Source organism: Medicago sativa, chromosome 3, assembly GCF_051527215.1.
Source record: "Medicago sativa cultivar Bolivia chromosome 3, Bolivia_mono, whole genome shotgun sequence".
Lineage (NCBI taxonomy): Eukaryota > Viridiplantae > Streptophyta > Magnoliopsida > Fabales > Fabaceae > Medicago > Medicago sativa.
In genome coordinates this window covers 45,073,944-45,079,943 of record NC_140751.1, presented here as the reverse complement: position 1 = coordinate 45,079,943, position 6,000 = coordinate 45,073,944, and the positions used below count along the sequence as shown (strand labels likewise).

General features: G+C 33.4%; 1 pseudogene across 1 annotated transcript; it reads right to left on the bottom strand.

Annotated features, from left to right (window-relative positions):
• Positions 1-381: 381 nt before the first annotated feature.
• Positions 382-3,007, bottom strand: LOC146937667 (WD repeat-containing protein 26 homolog pseudogene; annotated as a pseudogene). Its single transcript, XR_015031007.1, has 2 exons — positions 2,834-3,007; positions 382-1,473 (listed from the first exon to the last, which is right to left on the bottom strand). The product of XR_015031007.1 is annotated as a WD repeat-containing protein 26 homolog pseudogene (transcript).
• Positions 3,008-6,000: the final 2,993 nt, after the last annotated feature.

Below are 6,000 nucleotides of genomic sequence, written 5' to 3'. Positions count from 1 at the left end.
AGAGTCCAAAGACATAAAAAGGAATAGAAAACAGTCTAAAAGTTGGAATGTCTTGCATATTTCAGTCTATGTCATGTGCTCATGAATATTATTAGAAAAAGGAAAAAGTAAATACAAAAATTAACTGGGGGACATAAACCTAACTCAGTCAACCACACAAAGTGTATGTCAACCCAATCGGGTGATACAAAGAAATAAAAACAACAACGGTAAGAGTCTAACAAGTAGTGTATGGACAAACCGTCAACACGGAATAGCCACAATAGAATAGAATAATGAACAAAAATGGAGTTTCACAAGTACCGTACGCATATCCGGTATGGGCACTACACCTTTCTACAAGTACCAAGAATTCACAGCGTAAAACTAAAGACCACAATATCATAAAATCCAAAATTCTTTGATAGAGGGTAAAACTAAAGACCACATTGTCATAAAATCCAAAATTCCTTGATAAAAATCAAAACATAAACATAATTTAAAATCTATTGAGGAGGAGGGGTTCGAAATAGGCTTATGAGTTCAGAAAGCATGCTCAATAACATTTTGTATTTTTCTTCTAGCTTGTCCACCCTTTCAGCAGTACTGACAAATCTTCCAAAATCAGCTCTGGACAAGTTAACCGATTCGTTATCATCAGAAACAACAGAAGTATAAGCTTGATTAGTAGGTATCTGAGTTTGTCCAAAGTCATCTGAACATGACGACATCTTCTTATCCAACGCGTTGCGACACAAGGAAGCTACTCGTTCCATGGTGAGGGCTTGTTCAACTAGATGTTCTAATCTCTTTTCAGGTATCATTACAGTCGAGGGGAACAGTTTTTGTAGCTCCTCCAGCAGTTTCAACCGATTTTTTGCCCTTACAAAATCTCGCCCGGAAGAACCACCTTGGCCAGAGGGTGACATGAAGCAGGACGAAAGTTCACGAATTCTAGTACTATCAACACAAAGTTGTGTTATCTGATTCCTCAATGTATTCAATGCCTCGATGACCTTATCCCCATCAATAAGCTCAAAAAATTTCTGCTCCAATATTAAAAGTGAGGCAGCCTTAACGATGCTTTCATCTTCTATACCAATTTGTTTCAATGTGGCTAGACTTTCATCCCAATCACCGCCAAGTACTTGCTGCATAAACAGATTTACCGCAGACGAATTCAAAGGTATGCCAGACTCCTCCTCTAGGTGTTCCCCACTCTTTTTGTAACCAAGAGAATACATCGCTTTGGTGATCATCCTTACAAACTCCCTTCTTTTTAAGCTCCCTTTTGTGCCAACAACTTCGTCGTCCCCTTCGGCTGATCGGGGCGGAGCCATCAAGTCACTTGTTGAGCCTACAACGTGCTCCATAGAAGATGAACTATTAGGTGACAATTTCGTTCTTTTCAAAGCTGGTTCTTCATCTTCCGCACCTCCCATGAAATAATAACCAACAATAAAATGCCTCCAAAGACGGCCTAGATGCAAATTTCTACACAAAAAAACATCAAGCCACAGCATAAATAAATAATCAAATAGCATAGAAATCAATAAAGCATTTTGAAACACTTATTTGGTGTACCATAAAACTAAAATAATAACATAACAATAATAATAAAGCTAAATTACATCCACCTCCCTTATGTTCTCTTTACAAAGACCCCCTCTAGTTTTTTAATGACCAAAAACCTTGCTTAATTGCTAGACTAAGTGACACTCACACCTCCCTCAAAATATAACACTATTAGACTGGAATCACCCATGATCTTTTAAAAATATGCTAGCATATCTTCCTACCAAGGTTCAAAAGTGAAGCTTAAGTCAGGGCGTCCTTCATAAAAGACGGACAGAGTTTGAAAAGAAAGAAAGTTTTGTTTAGTTTGCTGCAAAATTTCTGCTACCAACAAATTACACATGTAAACTCACATTGGACAAATACCATCTGAGTTTATAATTACCGACGCAACATTGAATCTTGTTGCTATTTTCAATTTCACAGAGCATCTGTGTCAGTGTTTGATAAGAAAATGCTTTCAATTATGCAACAGAAAATGTGTGATTTAGTGAATAAAAAACACTTAAACTTTATAGTTAGCTATAAAACAATTATTGTTTAGAAATATAGATAATTAATAATGATCATTCTCGTTTGCTTGAATTACAAGTACAATTTACTCACATATTGTGCCACTCACTGCAACACGGAACTGCGAAGTCGGTGTTTAGAAACAATAACAGAGATCTAAGAAAACTTAACTATCTACTGTAATTACAATGCCCAATTAAACACTTTCTTTTTTTCCCCAACAATTTTACAAGCGTGCTAGCTTAATCCCTAAATAATTAAGGCTTAATAGCTGTTTTAGCCCCCTAACTTTCCCAAAGTTGCGATTTTGGCCCCTAAGAAAAAAAACTACAAAACCACCCCTTAAGTTTTGCACCTGTGGCAGTTTTGGTCCCCAAACCAATTTTGACTCGGTCTACGCTGACGTAGCACCCTAAGTGAGGTGCCACATGTTTTTTTTTTATTTTATTTTTTTGGCCTGGGGCCTAAACTGCTACAGTTGCAAAACTTAGGGGCGGTTTTGTAGTTTTTTTTTTTGCTTATTGACCAAAATCGCAACTTGGTGAAAGTTAGAGCCGAAAACTGCTATTAAGCCAAAAATTAATCCCTAAACCCTATATTCATAAACCCTAAATTAAGTAAAAAATTGAACCAGTGAACAACAACAATCCAAAGCAAGAACTTAGCATTAAAGAATAAAACAAGAATCAGATTCATAACCGAAAGAAGAAAAGAATAAGAATCGGAAACTGCAGGCCTAGGAAGTGAAAATGATCAAAGGACTTACCGGAGAAGCAAGAAAAGCGATCTGAAGTTCGCCGGATTCCGATGAGTGATCGGTGATATGGCAACGTCGATCCCTCAAACCGATTTCTCTTTTCTTTCTCTGTGCACTTACCAAAGCAGAAGAAGGCGATTGGATGGTATAGATATGTGTTTTACGGGAAATGATACCTTTGACAACTGTCTCCTTAATTCTCTCAGTTTTGTTGGGCGACATAGGAGGAATGATAGCAACATTCTCTTTTGAACACTCTCTCCAACACTCACTCTCACTCACTCCTTTATTGGATGAAATCAATGTATGTCCGGTTCCATTTTCAAAGTGTAGGTCCTACATTGATTTCACCCAATAAAAGAGTGACTGCTAGAGAGAGTGTTGCTAGCACTCCTCTTCTTTTACTCTAACAACATGTTGTATTTGGTAAATTTTCTTTTTCGTTCTCACATTGTATTTTTACTTTTTCTCTTTGTTGTTTTGGTTTTTATGTCAATACTTGCATTTGTCGTCCTGCAAATTGTTCAAAAAAAAATGGTTGTTCAAATAACAAGTATATTTTCAACATTAACATTCACTTTTTAAGGGATGTAACTCGTGTAGAGTGTAGACTTTATATAAGTTTTACATGATAAGAGAATGAACGTTAGAGTAAACGTTGAAAAGATGGTGTTATTAGCATCTTTCTTTGAGACAACCATGTTTTTATCTTTTTTTATTGGTCGAAATAGGACCATGTTTTGAGACAAACATGGCCTTTGAGACAACTAGTGGTCGAAAACAATAGAGAAAAAAAAAAAGACTAAGAACTCAACGAGAGTATGAGAAAGAGTTATTTAAAAATAATTAACAAATATCATTTCTCTTTGTTTTTACTCTCCTCTCATCTATCTATGGTTTTTGTTCAATAAGCAGAGAGAAAAATGGTTTATGAAACACTCACTTTCTTATTGGTTTATATCAAGTGGATCTTTACTCAATTTCTTAGGGAAAGAAAATAAAAATTAATAAGTAGAGAGTGTTAAAAAATTTGAGAAATCCCTCAAAAAAAAATTGAGAAATGAGTTCCATAGAAAAGGAGAAGTGAAATTGAGTAGAAAATAGTTGATGAAACTTTTCTCTCTCCTCAATTTCTCTTTTCCTTTTCTAATTTTTATTTTCTTTCCCAAATTAATTATTTAATTTTTTTATTCGAAGGGGTCTTAAATTGACGGTCGGAGAAAGAAAATAGTGTGATTAAGGAAAACTAAGATTTCATGAAGGATGATGGTATATCTGCAAAGACTTTGACAATCAAGTTATTAATTGATTGATAGTGAAAAATTGCAAATTGGCAGTTCCCTCCACAACTTTGTTGATGTTTGACATTTTAGTCTGTTAGTCCGTTATCGCCGTTAAAGGTGAGGTGGGCATAGGGCGTTGATGCCAAAGCTCAGTTGTTATAAATCAGCTTCCAAATCACAGAGAGTATTTTACCTGAATTTTACTGCAGGGTACGTAATTTACTCGAATTTTTGCTACATGGGTATCATTCCTTTCTCCCCCATCTTTCATTGGCTCTTTCTTGGTTATATTTTCTCCCTTCGCAAGAACCATGGAATACAAACACTTTATCAAAACCAAAGAATTAATTTTGGCTGCTTTCTCAAACTAGTTGAAACTTAGTTGATCAACATCATTAAACAACATCAAGACACACATTAAATAAGTTGAGATATATAACTCGTTATGACCATTCTTGAATGTCACTATTATATTTGCATTTTCTATTGAAAGGTTGAATGGTGAATGTGTAGTTCTTGATAATGGTCACAAATAAGGTTGTCGGACTCGCGCTAGTCTATATAGACTCATGGAGAGTCCATAAATTCAACTTGTTGTAAGAGTCTATGAAAAATAAATGGAAATGGCTTTAAAAAACTATAAATGACACATACTTGACAATATGCATAATAAAACTCAAAAGAACATAAAATTTCTAATTTCAAACTCCACAATGAAGTTAAAAAAAAAAAGTAAAAATAAAAAAAAATGAAAAAAAACAAATGGAAATGGCTTTAAAAAACTATGGATGGGGTAATTTTGAGGGAATGTAATGTTTTGATGGAATTCAAATACTTTGACGTGAATTCCATTGTTTGGGTAATAATTTGAAGAATTCTTAAAATGTTGGAAATTTATGAAGTATTTTGTTTAAGTTAAATTTAGAGAATTTCAAATGACGTCTAAAAGTTATGAATTTCAAAATTCTTCAAAGTTATAATTTTTCAAATTTTGCATTTTGGTCATCAAATTTTCCAAAATTTTCAATTTGACCCAAATAAATTCATAAACATTTGCAAATTGACCCCTCAAAATTTTCCAAAAATTATAATTTGACCCCTCAAAATTTTTGAAATTTGTAAATTGACCCCTAATTTCATTTTTCAAATTTGACCCAAAAAAATTAAAATTTACAAAAGTTGCCCAAAAATATGACAATAATTTTGTTATTACTCCATCCAAACAATAATATTTAGGAATGAAAGCAATTTAATTGAATCATTTAAATTACCTAGAATTCTAAATCCTTCAAAATTTCTCAATTACCCCATCCAAACACACTCTAAATGACACATATTTGACAAATATGCATAATAAAACTCAAAAGAACATAAAATTTCCAATTTCAAACTCCATAATGAAGTTACAGAAAAAGAAAAAAAAAACAGTAAATCAAGCAAAGTAAGAAAGTATGTAGATAAGATCCTGACTCTTTCCTACTACATAAAGTAAAAAATAAAATGAAGAAACCAAAGAGCTCGCATAAAAAATGCATGAAAACATTCATTTGATTATCAAACAAGGAGGGAATATAATCTTCAAGAATGTTATAATCCACACAGTTATTACTATATTTCTGTCTAGCTTTTAACTTTTAAGCTTCAATCTAAGAACATGAGTAAGAGACCCATAAATATGATCATTCCACACAACACTAATCACATTTATAAAATTATCATGTGAACTCCACATTTTCATAAACTTGAAAGAAGATTCAAATGTAGCTTCATTTATAGATCAGTTCAGCATGATATATAGGACAATGATTAGATCTGGCCTTTGTAAGAATAATACAAGAACTATTGTTTGAAGCATCAATCCATTAAAAAAAAATGGCAACCCGGTGCACTAAA